Raw genomic sequence first — 13,746 nt, forward strand, 5'->3', positions numbered from 1 at the left:
TCTTTTACTGCTGTGAAAAGTTCTAAGCTAAGGTTTAATTCTCGTGTGCACCAGAACAGAGAATTATAGCAACCTATGAGAAAAGAGGGTTGTTTAGACTAGAGGTTTAGTTTAAGAGGTTAGACTGAGTAGAAACATGATAGCAGTCTTCAAATACAGAAGAAAGCTGGTGCAAAGCCAAAGGGAATGACCTTGCATACAGGACAGAGCGAGTGATTCAAGCACAGAACAAAATGTTGCTTTAGGCAAAAGCTTTTTTTGACAATAAACACAAATTAGAGCCATTACCTTTTTTCGTTAAGCTGAAGTTAGAAAAAGTGCCTGTCTGGAATGAGAAGGATATAGTTCAGGACATCTTGGGGTAGCCTCCACATTTCTTCTTGAAGTTCCTTCCTGTTTCATAGCATTCTCTGACCTGTAACGAGAGGCTTTAGCAATCTCTCCAGGAGAGTTGTTTCTCAGCTGGGCCTGACTGGTTTAAATCACTCTCTAAGAGTCTCCTGAGGCCAGATCCATATTTTTGAAATGCAGGTTGGCCCACTGTTTCTTTGGCCATCTTTCTGGGTTACTAGTAGCAGACTTTCCCTAATTGAGATTACATGATGGACTTGGCAATTAGTTGTTGTTTTGGATTTTTCTTAAATTATGGCCTTGAAGCTTTTATGAGAAAGAATCAGTGAGACTGTTTGTCTTTAAAAGACTTGTTTGTTACACTAAATATCTGACCGGTCTGATGTTGTCCTGGCCATGTGGAAGGCTGCTGCTGCTGGGTTTTCCTATGTCAAGTAGCAACCGCATGTTTTCAGTGAGAATGACCTTCCTTCCAGATCAACAGCAACAAAAGCAATCGTGTTTGTCCTCAATACCAGCCCTCAACGTATTAAGTGAAAGTGGTTAAAGGTGGTTACAGCCTTTACAGCTTAAATACTGAGTTAAGTAAAAGTTATGTAAGGTCATAGAAAAACAGTAAACACCGGAAGACTGAAATGGCTGGTACTTATTACTGGGTGATACCAACTCAACCAAGCATGAGACACACGAGCTGGATGTAGACAGATAATTGTATTTCTCTAGGCACTATTTGATTTTAAAATAAAACTAAAATTTGGTTTCAGACAGCAGAAGTCAGTGATAAGTGCTCCACTGGTACTGTGTACAGTCTGCTTGAAGTTCCTGGGTAAGGACTTTCATCTCTAGAACAAATTATTTTTCTTCTGCTAATAAGAAAAACAAGGGGAAACAGATTGCAAGATCTTAACGGGCTTTTTTTTTCAGTGGGTTTCGTGCCAAATTCTATCCTCGCATGAGTTCTTGAAACCTCTGATTTCACAGGGACTTTGTGGATGTAAAAGAATAGATTTCTTGGTCTTCATGTCTAAAAAGCTTCCTTCTGTATAAAGTGCTTTACACATGGAATGGCTGCTGAAGCAAATTGACTAGAATGGCAGTCAATTTTACACTGCTGCCCTCCCACCTGAAAAGCACTTTCGATGCCCTACAGAGAAAAGAAATGAAAGGGGAGGGGTAGACACATGCACATACACAGAGAGAGAAAAGATGCTTGCAAAGAAGGCTTTAAAAAGTGAGCAAAAATGAACTTGTACTCTCTGCTTTCTGTCCTACATTTTTGCCATACTGGTCTGGGAGAGGTGTTTCTACAGGGTGGAGCATATCCAGTGAACACACATTGAGCCAAATTCAGTTCTTATCTGCACTAGGACATTACCTTCAAATAGCTTTGCTTAAGGCCTAGAATATTCCCAAGTTACATCTAGGGAAGTGAAGATTTTACATTTAAATCAGTTTTGAAAAGATGCATACTTGCTTAATGTCTTCCTATTTTGTAGCTTTTAGGGACATATTTTGTACTGATGTTAATTCAGCATATCTCTGCTGAGTATATTACAATTATATCAGTTTTATATCAGCAAAGTTACTAGTCCCACATCATTAAACTAATCTATAAGCTTTAACAATATTGACCAAATGTCTTTAGAAGTAAAATTATGTCTTCTGTGAAGAAGGCTCCTGACAGCTCTGACCAGCAGTATTCATGAAGCTTCAACTGTGGAAGTCAATTCTAGAAAATAATCTTCAGCATATGTGGTCAAACAGAAGTGCTGCTAATGCAGCAGCTACGTTAGAGAGTGAGAACAGGAGTGATAGGAGACCATGCCAGGAAAATATGTTGATTATGCAAGGTCTCTATCTTTTGCAACAAGAATGGTGTAGTGATATGACATAAGACTGAACAGCTGTTTCTCTGAACATTTGAGAGTTTTTGGAATATATTTTAAGGTTGTCTTCTGTGTCCAAAAGGCAGCCTATTTGGGGCTGTTCTTGAATACTCTGATTATATTTTCAGGAATGTAACAGAAAGGGATACACACATTATAATGACTCCAAATGTTACCCCATCTAGATAAAGTCTTTTTTCAAGGATCTTATATGATTTCAGAGCACAAGAAAAATTTTAAACCCCTTCTCAGAATTTCACATCATTATGGGAAGCCTTTTTTGAATTTATTTTCAGATAAATTTTCTTATTTTACGTATACTGAGGCTGTTTGAGTAGTGGTGATGGTGACAGCCTTTGCAGTGTTATCATTGATTTTCATTTTTCATCTGAAAAAGTTTTTTTTTCATAGTGTCTCTAAGGAAGCGTTCCTCTTTACAAATGTTGATTCTGTGTTCCTCATTGGTTGAAGATAACAAGCAGATTCTCAGATATGCTAAATTGTCATTGTTCCATCAACTCAGATGCTGATTTGGACAATCTGACTGACTAATTGTAATAACATACATTTTTTCTGATCGCTAGCAATCTTACATTAAAAATAATGTGAGATTCCTATCATCAAAGCCTTAGAGTTATACATTATCTTTAGAAGAACACTAATTTGTATGTTTATTTTCATTCATAAGGAAATGTATAATCAATTCTTTCTACCCTGTTCATTTTAATTAGGTAAACGTTTGGATCTATATTAATTATGTCTAAATCTTTAATTGTGTTAGTCAGATATGATCTAAACATTGCAGTATCTTGTTCATTGGAACATCTATTTAATGAAACTTCTTGTTATCCAAAACTTGGACTATGTGTCCCAATATGCATAATATGTATTGGAAATTCATTATTTATGGGTAGCATATCCCCTTCTGATCAGGGTTATAGGAGTTAAAAACATTTTACACACCAAGTATCCTATTCTCTCTGAATTCTGTCCTGAATAGAGTGTTTTTTAATTTTCAGTCAATAATGAAATTATTTAGTATCTGTTGTGCTCTTTATTTTTCATTTGATTCCTCTTCTATTACTTGTCACCTGGTCATCAGTCAGTACCAGAACCTGGCCTTCAGATTGCAAAGTTAGTATTTTACTAAAATCATTGGCAAATTAAATGGAGAACTACAAGAATGCTGCTACTTGTGTCAGTGGCAACTGCTAATGTGCTAGTAATTTCTGTCCATGTGGATCATACCAAAGAAATTCAGACATGAGACAGGGTCATATTATACTTTTGAATTCATTTGCTATTTCTGTTTTGTCTTTTTCATACCCATGGTCAACAATTTTAAAGAAAGTGATACGTGTATGATATTTCAGAAGTTGCACAGCTCATTACCTGCAATATAGCTGACAATCTGATTTCAAAGACTTGTTTCTTAAGTTAGCAGATTTTTAGCATAGCCTAAGACACTTCAGACCCCAGATGTGTGAAAGAATAAAAGAATAAGAGCACTCTTGCCTGCTCCTATTCTGGGGCTCCCCGAGGAGCAGCAGTTATCCTTGAAAGCTTCTGCACTAATGCAACCACTGGTATGAGGAGGAGCCTGCTCAGCTGCCCCAGGCACAGCAGAGTGAAGGCAGGCTTTCAGAAATGCAGGGAGATAAGGCAAAAGAAAGGTGCTGGCAGTGATGCTTATCTTAAATTTTAGAGTTCATAAATGCAAAAAACACTCCAACCTGAGTGGATGTTGTAATTGATGTACACTTTCCAAAATCTATCTAAACTAAAACCACTGATTTCACTGCAGCTCTAACTCACTGAAGCCAGGAGATGAGGTCACTTGAAAAAGCAAAAGAATTTAAGTAGACTTGTGCCTTATGAACGCAGGGAGCAAACTATAAAAGATCAATTTTCAATCTGCAGCTGAATTAACTGGGAAACTACAGTTTGCCAGTGATGGGCTCTCCTGAATCCAGGCTTGTCACTGTGGTTAAGAGGCTCTTCCTCAGAGGACAAACACCCGTAGAGTTAAGGGAGAATGGGTTTGTGGCTGGCCACGTGAGCTTTTGTAAAATAGCAGTTCAAGCACAGAAGCCTGACCTATGACTTTTTCTGTGAGTGTTTTTGAGGCAAAGTCGTGCATATTCTGCGATGAATGGAACCTGAAATGTAGAGACTCAGCATTGCTACTAGCAGTGAAGTGCCTAACTATAAATAGTCTATTTCAGTCGATTTTAATCCTGAGAAACAGCATCTATCTCATGACAGCCCCTTCTCTTCTTTTTTCTCCTTATGTAAACTGCTTCCTTAGAGATCAATTCAAACAGATATACAAACACATTAACTTCTTAAGTAACAATTATGGCAATGTAAACAATATAACAAATGATAGAACATGTTAAGAAATACATACATCCTCATCAAATGCTGAGATTTGTAATAACCTGCTCTGACTATAATTTCATTGTAGTCATTCACTGCAGTCTCACCTGTTTTACCTGTTGCTTTTTTACTGTCATAAAATTGCAAACTTTAATTATGCTTTGGTCTTCAGCCATACCGTGTTGTAGTACCGTGTTATACCATACACATGGAAGGCATTGCACATGAGCAGAGCCCAGTCCCTCTGCATATTTACACCTATGTCAGCCTTTAAACATGTAAGCTTTGTGCTGACTTGCAGTCTACCTTCTCAGATGATGTCTTAACCTCTTGGCTTGACTGTGCTCTGAGTTTGTGAAATTTATGCCTCCTGGTGAGAAAAGAAACCAAAGGCTTGGGTGACATTCACACATCTGTTGTGCAAATACTGCCTGTACCTGTGAGCTGCCTGTGCTATTGGATCTCCTGCCTTGATATGAATGTCTTTTTAGGTGCCCTAGCTGAGAAGCTACTTAGAAATTGTAAGGTAGTGCTATTGAAACCAAAAATACATAATTGGGTGTCTTGTCAGCTAATACCTCTTGCTTTAATGACAACAAAGCCTGCTGACACGTGTGGTCGTGGCAGGAAGGCTCTGCAGTGTGAATGGAGCAGCTGCTGCTGATCAGGGAAGGAAATCAATGACTCAGCATTCATCAGAAGCATCCTCCTGCTGGTCACCACTGCCAAGTGCCGACTCATCGATTTTTCTCCCTGCTAGGCGAAGACTGCTCTATTTTCTTTACAGCAAGCTCTAAAATGTTTCCACTGCACTGTATGCAGCTGTCAGCTCCCATTGGTGGGTCTCAGTAGGAGCACCCAACACATGAATTGCACTGAGGCTGGGGCATAAATCTCAAATTTACCCAATGTAATTTTTTCAAAGTGCCTGAAGCTCAGCATGCATGAATCTACAAATCACCCTATCTACCCCAATCAGCACAAATGAGGTGTCCTGCTTGCCATAAGCTCACTAAATATTTTTTTCTTGTGAAGTGGCAAATGGAACACAATATGCATGGCTCACAGATTCACAGTCATTGAAACAAATCCAACAGCATGCAGTTGTCATCAAGAAATATGTCTAGGAAAACCTCCCTAGCCACACAGCTTCAGTGCAGCATTTGAGTACCAGCCAGTCCTTCGATATTCAGCCAAAGAGATTGCCATTTATAGTGCACATGAGGAGTGCTGCCCTTTGATTTCTCCTTTTAAAAGACATCATCCTTGCAGCTGTTCTCCATTGTGCCTCAGTCTTGAATATCTTCTTTATTTAAAGGGACCCTGGAAATCAAAAATAGAGTCAGAAAGGGGTCTTTGTCTACCAGTATTAAAATCTTGTGAGTCATGTTTTCCCAAATCTTTCATAAAATTCAGTCAGAATTCAGCTCACAGCTTCAACTTCAGCAATGCCGTGAAAGTATCTAGAAACAATGATATTCATTTACAATTTGAAAAACTCATTTACCCTGAAATGTGTGATATATTCACATACATCTCTTTCTGTTTCATTTACAAAGAGCAACAGAATTGTGGCGTTGAACAATAAAACTTGAAAGCTTTCAGTTCCATTCCATTTTGAAGATGCAAATGAGACAAGTTCTGAAATCTGCAACCCAGCTTCTACTTGCTGATTTTAATCTAAGAAATAGCATGTTGACTAGAATACCTATGGAAACAGAAGATTTACTTAAAAACAGTATCTCACTATATTAGAGTTGCAAAGATTTTCGACCTGTAACATCACTGTTTTCTTCAGAAACAAGGAAATATGCAAATAAGTTGTTATTTATAATAGCTGCTGCTTGCTATGTTTGTAAAATAATTATATTTACCAGTTAATTGACCTTGTGCACAATAGGGACAAAAATAAAGAAATGATGCATGAAAATTCAGAGTAGCACTGAATTGGATTGGTTTGGAAAAATATATTAACTGTTAATTTTCAAAAATAGCAGGCAATTAATTGCTGCTGTAATGAACATTTCTGTTGTTCTCTGGCAAACATAGCATGTTAACATAACACATCGCAAGTCAAGGCAGACCACTTGATTGCAGTGTTTGCACTGCAATAAATGCAGCTTTGGTTTAATGTTAAATTTTCATCTCAAATGTTCTTACAGAAATGCAGGGTTGTCCTATTTGTTGGTCTTGTTAAGATCTCTGTCATGTGAGTGCCAGTGCGTGTAGTAACACCTAATAAATTATGTAAAGTGTTGCAGTGTACTGCACTTGTATGACCATTTCAATATATTGTAATTGTTTTCCACGCTTCCCCCACAGGTTAGTCTGGCTTCCAGCAGAGGCAGAAGTGAATAACAAGCCAATCAACATGCAAAATATTGAACAGAGCAGCTCAGCACACAGCCATCAGCCAAACGTGAGATTAGCATGTAGCTGCAGACAGGACGGTGAGTCTATGCTCGGCTTTCTCTGTATCTTCTGAATCACATTTCTGTTGTTTACTGGTCAAAATGAGCTGTTCCTCATGTCAGCACTGATGATTAACACAGTGACAGAAGTAGGGCCAGGTTGTGTTCATTGCCAAGTACCAGTGAGGGTCTTCATTTTGCCTGTTTGGAGTTTTGGAACTTATCCAGAGGGAATAAGTGCGAGCCCTCAGTCTTCATCTGGGATGGGAAAAGCAGGTAATGTGGGGATATGGCCTGGTGATGCAGAGTGGCCCTTGCAGGCCCCTACTCTGACATGTAAAGGCACTTGGTCTGGCTTTACATGAGGAAGTTGGATCCCATTACAGTGTGTGATTCTGCCTCTGCCGTGCCCAGGTGGTACATTCCCTTTTCCTTCAGTAGATTTGACTTGAGGAACCTATTGTCCAAAGACATTTAGTTTGTGGCTTAAAGAGTTTTCTGTTGAGCAAACCCAGGTATGTTATTTACAGTGGTACTTGGAGGACCTGCTTTTGGAAGGTGTTCTGACCTTTGCCTTTCAAGTCCACTGAGTGAGAGCCTGCCTGCATAAGGGAGCTCTTTTGACTAGTTGGGAGAGCTGGCACTGGCAACTGAGTTGAGGCCACAGGGCTCCCTCTGGATGGGCTACACTTCAAAGATTTTAGAAGGTGGCAAATTTTAGCCTGTGGGGTGTTTTACCAGTGATTTGAAAATGAAAACCTCTGAATTACATCACAAATCCTCTGAGGCATCCAGCACTTTTTTTTTTTTTTTTTTTTTTTTTTGATTCAGCATGTTTTTAACTCAATTTTGTAGCATTTCTGGAATTCACATTAGCTACCATAAGACTAGATGGATGACTGCCCATAATTTGGCTCACTTCTCAAACAGTCAGGTATCTACAAGTTGGGAAGCATGGATTTTTGCCTGTGTAGGTTGGTGCCTTTCTGTGAAACAAGTAGAATGTTTTTGCTGTATCTTTTCCAGAAATTAATATTTTACAATCCTCCTCTAGTGCCATAATACCCTTATGAAAGCAGCTAACCTGTGCTAATGATTTTTCAAGAATAAAATGGAAAAAAAAATAACATAGGAACTTATTTTCTCTGAATTTATGGCATTGCAGTCCTTCCCATGGCAACACAGATAGTCAGATGGTTCAGTAGCAAAGTACGAGCAGGAAGAAAAGGCAAACAATGACAGAGAGGAAAAAAAAAGGGAAAGAAAGCAATGTGATTTTCTATCTATTAGACTAGCTTTCTATTAGACTAGCTTGTCTAAAACATATACAGAAAGCCCTTTAATATCCCATTATACTGTATACTGAAGCATTCAGGTCTAATACTATTACTGATAAAGAAACCAAAAGCATATTTACAGAGACTGAATGTCTATAAAGAGCAGATCAAGCAAGTCTCTTGAGAGAAGAAAGTCCCATATCAGATTATTGTGTGAAAAAAATAGCATGCTCATCTCAATTACAGCACCAATTTAGTTTATTTAAAAAGGAAGTAATTCTGGGTTTATATCATAAAATCACTTTTTTTTAAGCCTGTAAACATCCAATAAATTAAATTTTTAGATAAGATCCATTTTGCAAAAAGCTATTTATGAAAAGCTTCAAATAATAATTAGAGAGGATTTAATAACCTAATCACTGACTAATGCTAGCACACAGTAAGTACACGGAATTAGATCCTTTTGTGGAGTTACTGTTTTACCTCATCTCATTTGGCAGCTTATTATACAATGTAAGTTGCTCAAGCCTATAATCCCTAGACCAGTGAAGGTATGTAGCAGAAAAATTCTGATTGTAGTCTCTTGAGTTAGTAAGTAAAAAATCTTTGAAAATGTTTGTCAGGATAACAGTCTAGCTGAACCTAATGCAAAAGCAAAATACAGTGTTGTACTGTAAATTTATGAATGTGGACATCTGAAACATAAAAGAAAGTTATGCTGCTTAGAATAAACATAGATCAAATATTGTCAATATAGCATGGAATATTAAAGCTTTTCCTTTAAAACTATATGCATATTTTGGCTTAACTGTAGTGCTCTGCTAAACATTGTAGGTATTCTACAAAAGTTATTATAAGTCCTTTTGTTTATTTTAATGCACTTTGAGCCAGACTCTGGAATTCATTCCTGGTCATCCAATTTACCTCTGAATGAAAATGAGTGAAATGACACCCTGAGCCTGGCAGGAGAGAGAGGTGATGGTCCAAAATCAGAAGCATAACACAGTAGAAGTTATATCCCTTAGAACTAAAACTACCACTTTACTACTTGAATCTTTTCTAGTGAGATTTAATTTCATTTTTAAGAACTTCGGGGCAGGTTAATGAAGGTCTACTTGCATAATAGACACAAGATATTTAAAATGGGTCAAACCAAAACCCTGGACAGGCCATCACAATACTTTGGGACTTGAAAATCCTGAATCAAACTTCTTGTGTTAGCAATGCTTGGCCATTGTTGCTCTTAGCACTGATGCTCTCGGTGGTTGCTCCTGAGTGTTCTGTCATATCTGTCTGCTGGTCACAAGCACCAGACACACCACACTGAAACACACCACACCAGGGCAGCAGCACACCCTGGACACAGTCAAGCTACATTTTTGCTGTGTATACTGAAATATAGGAGAGCACTGAAGTATTTAAAAGAAGGCAGAAGAGGAAGAATACAAATACAATCAAGTAGAACTGTATATACATATGCAGATTAGGGAGCAGATTCCTTATGTTGCAACTGTCCTCAAGGAAGAAAAAGAAAGATTAAAAACTGCCAGAGCAACCATGTGACCACTTCCATAGGTACATTTCTGGTACCATTGAAAAGTTTCCACTGAAGCTAACTATAGTGATACAGTCACAAAGATCTGGCTCTTAAGAGCTCCAAGTGGTGTGTGCCCTTCAAATCCCACCTGAAAGGCAATCAGGTACCCATAATGAGAAAGTGAAAAAATGAGAGAGGATTTTTAGATTTTGAACAAAAGATGTTAAAAATATGTGTGTATATATATGCCTGACAAAAAGTTAGCCCTTAAAACCCTATGTAATTGCATGCATTATATTTGTTGAAGTGTCTTATTGCCACTGCATTGCTATTAAAATGCAAAGCAAGTGCAAGCATGTCATGTTTATTAAACCACTAAAAAAAAGTTCTGACAGTGTTATGACTTCAGTTTTCAAAGCATATAAATGGGCAGGGCAAAAAAGGGGGAGGAATCAGAAACCAAACTCTCAGTTTACTCTTCGTGCCTCATTATTGGAACATGCAGGGTGGAATGTGTACTCCTTTGAGACATCTGCAATAATAATCTTAAGATATAGAATAAATGATCTCAAAGTACATTGCAAATTTAACAGTTTGGTATCAACTTAAGCACAAGATGATTACAGCTATAGCTGAGATTTCCTAGGCAAAAGGCTTACAGCGAGGGAAGAACACGTTCTTTTTTTCCCCCTAAGAAAAGGCAAAGGAATCATAGGTGTGCAGGGTGTAATTATGCAGGCTGAAATGAGGCCAGTTCACTACAGCTAATTCCTTATTCTTTACAAAAAGTGCTGCAGATGATTAGATTGTCAGTTTCAAGTATCATCTGCAAGGTGGCAGCTCTAGTAGCTTATCCAATAGTGTCCAGTTTTCAGAGCATGGGATAAATATGGGCAGGGCAATGTGCAGCATTTGCCCTCAGTTTTTTGTGACCCCACGTTCCACATCAGTGGAGCTGGAGATCCAAGGCCTTCTCATTAATGCTTTCAGCTTAAAGTTTCCATTTATTAAATCAGCCCTGCCATTATCATCATTTATGTACTATTCATACATCATTTCTATCTATTGTAGTACCTCTTCCCAGGATTTAAATAACTCTGGCACTTGTGCAATCTGAACAAATAGTCTTAAACTATCAGAATAGCTTTATCTAAAACATACAAACAGATTAAAGGAAGAATATTGTTTGTGTTCTTTTTGTGTTTTGTGAATAAGAGTTATGCAGGAATAGAGATACTCAGCATTGAGTATGTTCTGGCAACAGACAGATGCAGCCCCAGCAGATGAAGAAAGTTGCTATGACTTCAAAATGAACTCTCTGCATATTCTGGAAATGTTCTCCACTGTCCAGTTAATTACAGATAATTACATATCTTCATATTTTTTATTATATGTAAGGTGTTGCTAAAGACCTGATAACCTTGGCCTTATTTTAACTTTTAGCTCTTCTGGGTACTTTTCTGGGTAATATCCTTTACTTCAGCTGTTTCCTTTCACAATCTTCAGCCAGTCAAATGTTGCAAATCCAGCATCATATCCAGATTTTTAACATGAAAAACTGCATTGCTACCATTTCTTTGCGTCAGAGCTGTTGGTTGTTGTGCAACATCCCAAATTGTTCTGAGATCATGAGATAAAAATAAACCATTGGGAATCCAGCAGAGATTAAGCCAGTAACCACACATAATTCTTGCACTCTAAAGATTCCATTGCAGATGCAGTTTTTGAGAGAATGTAAAAAAAAAAAAAGATGTTTTTAAACTAAAGCTAGGCTCAAAATTGGAAATTCCTCTTCAAAAAGCACAGGTCTGCTGTGTTGGGAGAATTGTTCTAGAAAAGAGTAGATATGGGGAGAGTATGAGTGACGTGCAGGAGGACCTCCTTCAAGTCCCTGCTTTTCCTCAACAGCTCTAGGAGAGCTGAGAGGAGGATCTGGTCAGTGGTGCAAGCAGTGGTAGAAGGCACTTCCAACTTGTTTTCTCAGGTATCAGTAGAGCAGAAGGTACAATATCTATCTCCCTCTCCTTGTGTATGCCTAAAGATGTCATCCAGAATTCTGCTGGAAAAGTAAAATGGGAAGCACTGGCATCTATAGTCTCTGCTATAATGTGTAATGACCCAAGTTGCATGAACTATGGGAAGCCCTTGCTTACAGTAGGTGTGGAAAAGGGAATGAAGAACAGCTGCTATTTAGGCATGTTTTGCAATTACATTAGTTTTGTTTCATTTCAATTTCAAAGTGCATATTGCATGTTGAGTTGTGATGAATATATATTCAAGACAGGAATTCTTTCATACCTTTCGTATTTTAGGTAGAAATTTGAAATGGATCATCAGAAATTACTTTTCCAAACCTGTTGGTTTGTAGGCTTCTGACAATGCAATCCTCAATCCATTTGAGCCCCCTCCTTCTTTCCTTGCACTCTGTTTTGCTCTGTGCCTCTGCATTCTGAAATGTTTCCTTTATGAAATTACACACTTTTACCTTGTTCTTCCTGAAGATGGTTCATAGCATTTTAGGAAGTCCAAGTCTGTGTGAAAAGGAGGGCCCATTTCACAAGTTATGGGTAGGACAGAGGCATTTTTGTTGTTTAATCTTTCCTTGGAAAGGTGGCAGCACTGGCCAACACAGTGCAGCTGCCACCTTGGGTCAAAACACTGATGTGGCACTAGTACTATATGTAAGAGTATGTATCAGGACAAACCTGGTTATGGTATCTAACACTTGTGTTTACCTGTTGTTCAAAAGCACAAGAATTCATTCTTGCATCTCCTATTAAAAAGTTGTACTGTAGTAAGTTGATGTAGGCTGTGCACGCTTTCCCTCTCTGGGTAGATCTGGTCAGAGAACAAAGGTTTCCAATTCCCAGGAGTGTTCAGAATGGAGGCTTGCTAACGCTGTTTGCTTTTTATTGTAGAGTTTTTGTGGCTGTGATTTGGTGGTGTGTGACAATTTAAGGGCGGATGTAGAAACACTCCTTCCTTGGCTCTCTGGAAGCAGGCTGGCAGTACTCAATCGTTATTACATTAAGATGATTCAAGGCTGAGAATACTGATGCCACCCTTCCCCCAGCACTCTGCAGACACACACAGACACATGCACACAGAGTATTATCTCTGTTTGCCTTACTAATGTCATTGTGCAGTATTCCATTTTCCTCTCTCTTCTTGTCCCCAGGGTCTGTAACAAACCCCTGCTGGACCTTTTATCCACCCACTAAGTCCAGATTAATTTATTATACTCCATCTAGTTTTTGAACTGTTCCTTCTAAATGTGTGATGGGGCTTAGGGCTGTGCAAAGGGGATTCAAGGATAAGGGGAGAAAACATCCTCAGGCTGTAGCTTACAGTGAAAGGTTGTGTTACAGTATGAGCACCTCTACTATAATTATGCATAGCCATGGAAGATGATGCAAGAGGAATGACTGATTAGAGCTCATATTTAGCTAAATTAACATCTCAAGTCCATTTTTTTGGTGCAAATCTGAGTTCATCATAATCTAAAAGCAAATATTTGCTTTTAATATTTCTCATTTATGCACAGAATACAGTGTTCTCTTCATTTCCTTCTTAATTATTATTATTTTTTTAAACAGCTTCCAGGCAGAAAGTCAAAGCCTGCTGTGTTTTATATTATACTCTGCAACTAATTTTCCTGGGTTTTTTTTAATAAAACATCAAATTAATCCATGTAATCTGAATACTGTCTGCTTAAATTCAACATGCTAGCAAAAGAACGGAATGAAAACGCAGCTAATTTGTTATACCTATGAAAGTAATAGGTAGGTAAAAATATATAGAGATAAAAAGTTGAATGCCTTATCCCCAGTGTGTGAATAGTGACTAAAAACAAATAATAATAAGGGTAACTATGAATAGAAAATGTCTGAAAAAGGGTCTTCAGT

The 13,746-nt window shown here is 38.1% G+C and overlaps 1 protein-coding gene across 1 annotated transcript in view; it reads left to right on the forward strand.

The window, feature by feature from the left end:
• MAMLD1 (mastermind like domain containing 1) overlaps positions 1-13,746 on the forward strand; it is a 250,822-nt gene that overhangs the window by 68,407 nt on the left and 168,669 nt on the right. Inside the window, exon 3 of the transcript XR_008439337.1 lies at positions 6,939-7,066. The gene's annotated coding sequence lies outside the window, so the exon portion shown is untranslated. The remainder of the gene's footprint in view (positions 1-6,938; positions 7,067-13,746) is intronic.

Source organism: Vidua macroura, chromosome 14 (genome assembly GCF_024509145.1).
Source record: "Vidua macroura isolate BioBank_ID:100142 chromosome 14, ASM2450914v1, whole genome shotgun sequence".
Classification (NCBI taxonomy): Eukaryota; Metazoa; Chordata; class Aves; order Passeriformes; family Viduidae; genus Vidua; species Vidua macroura.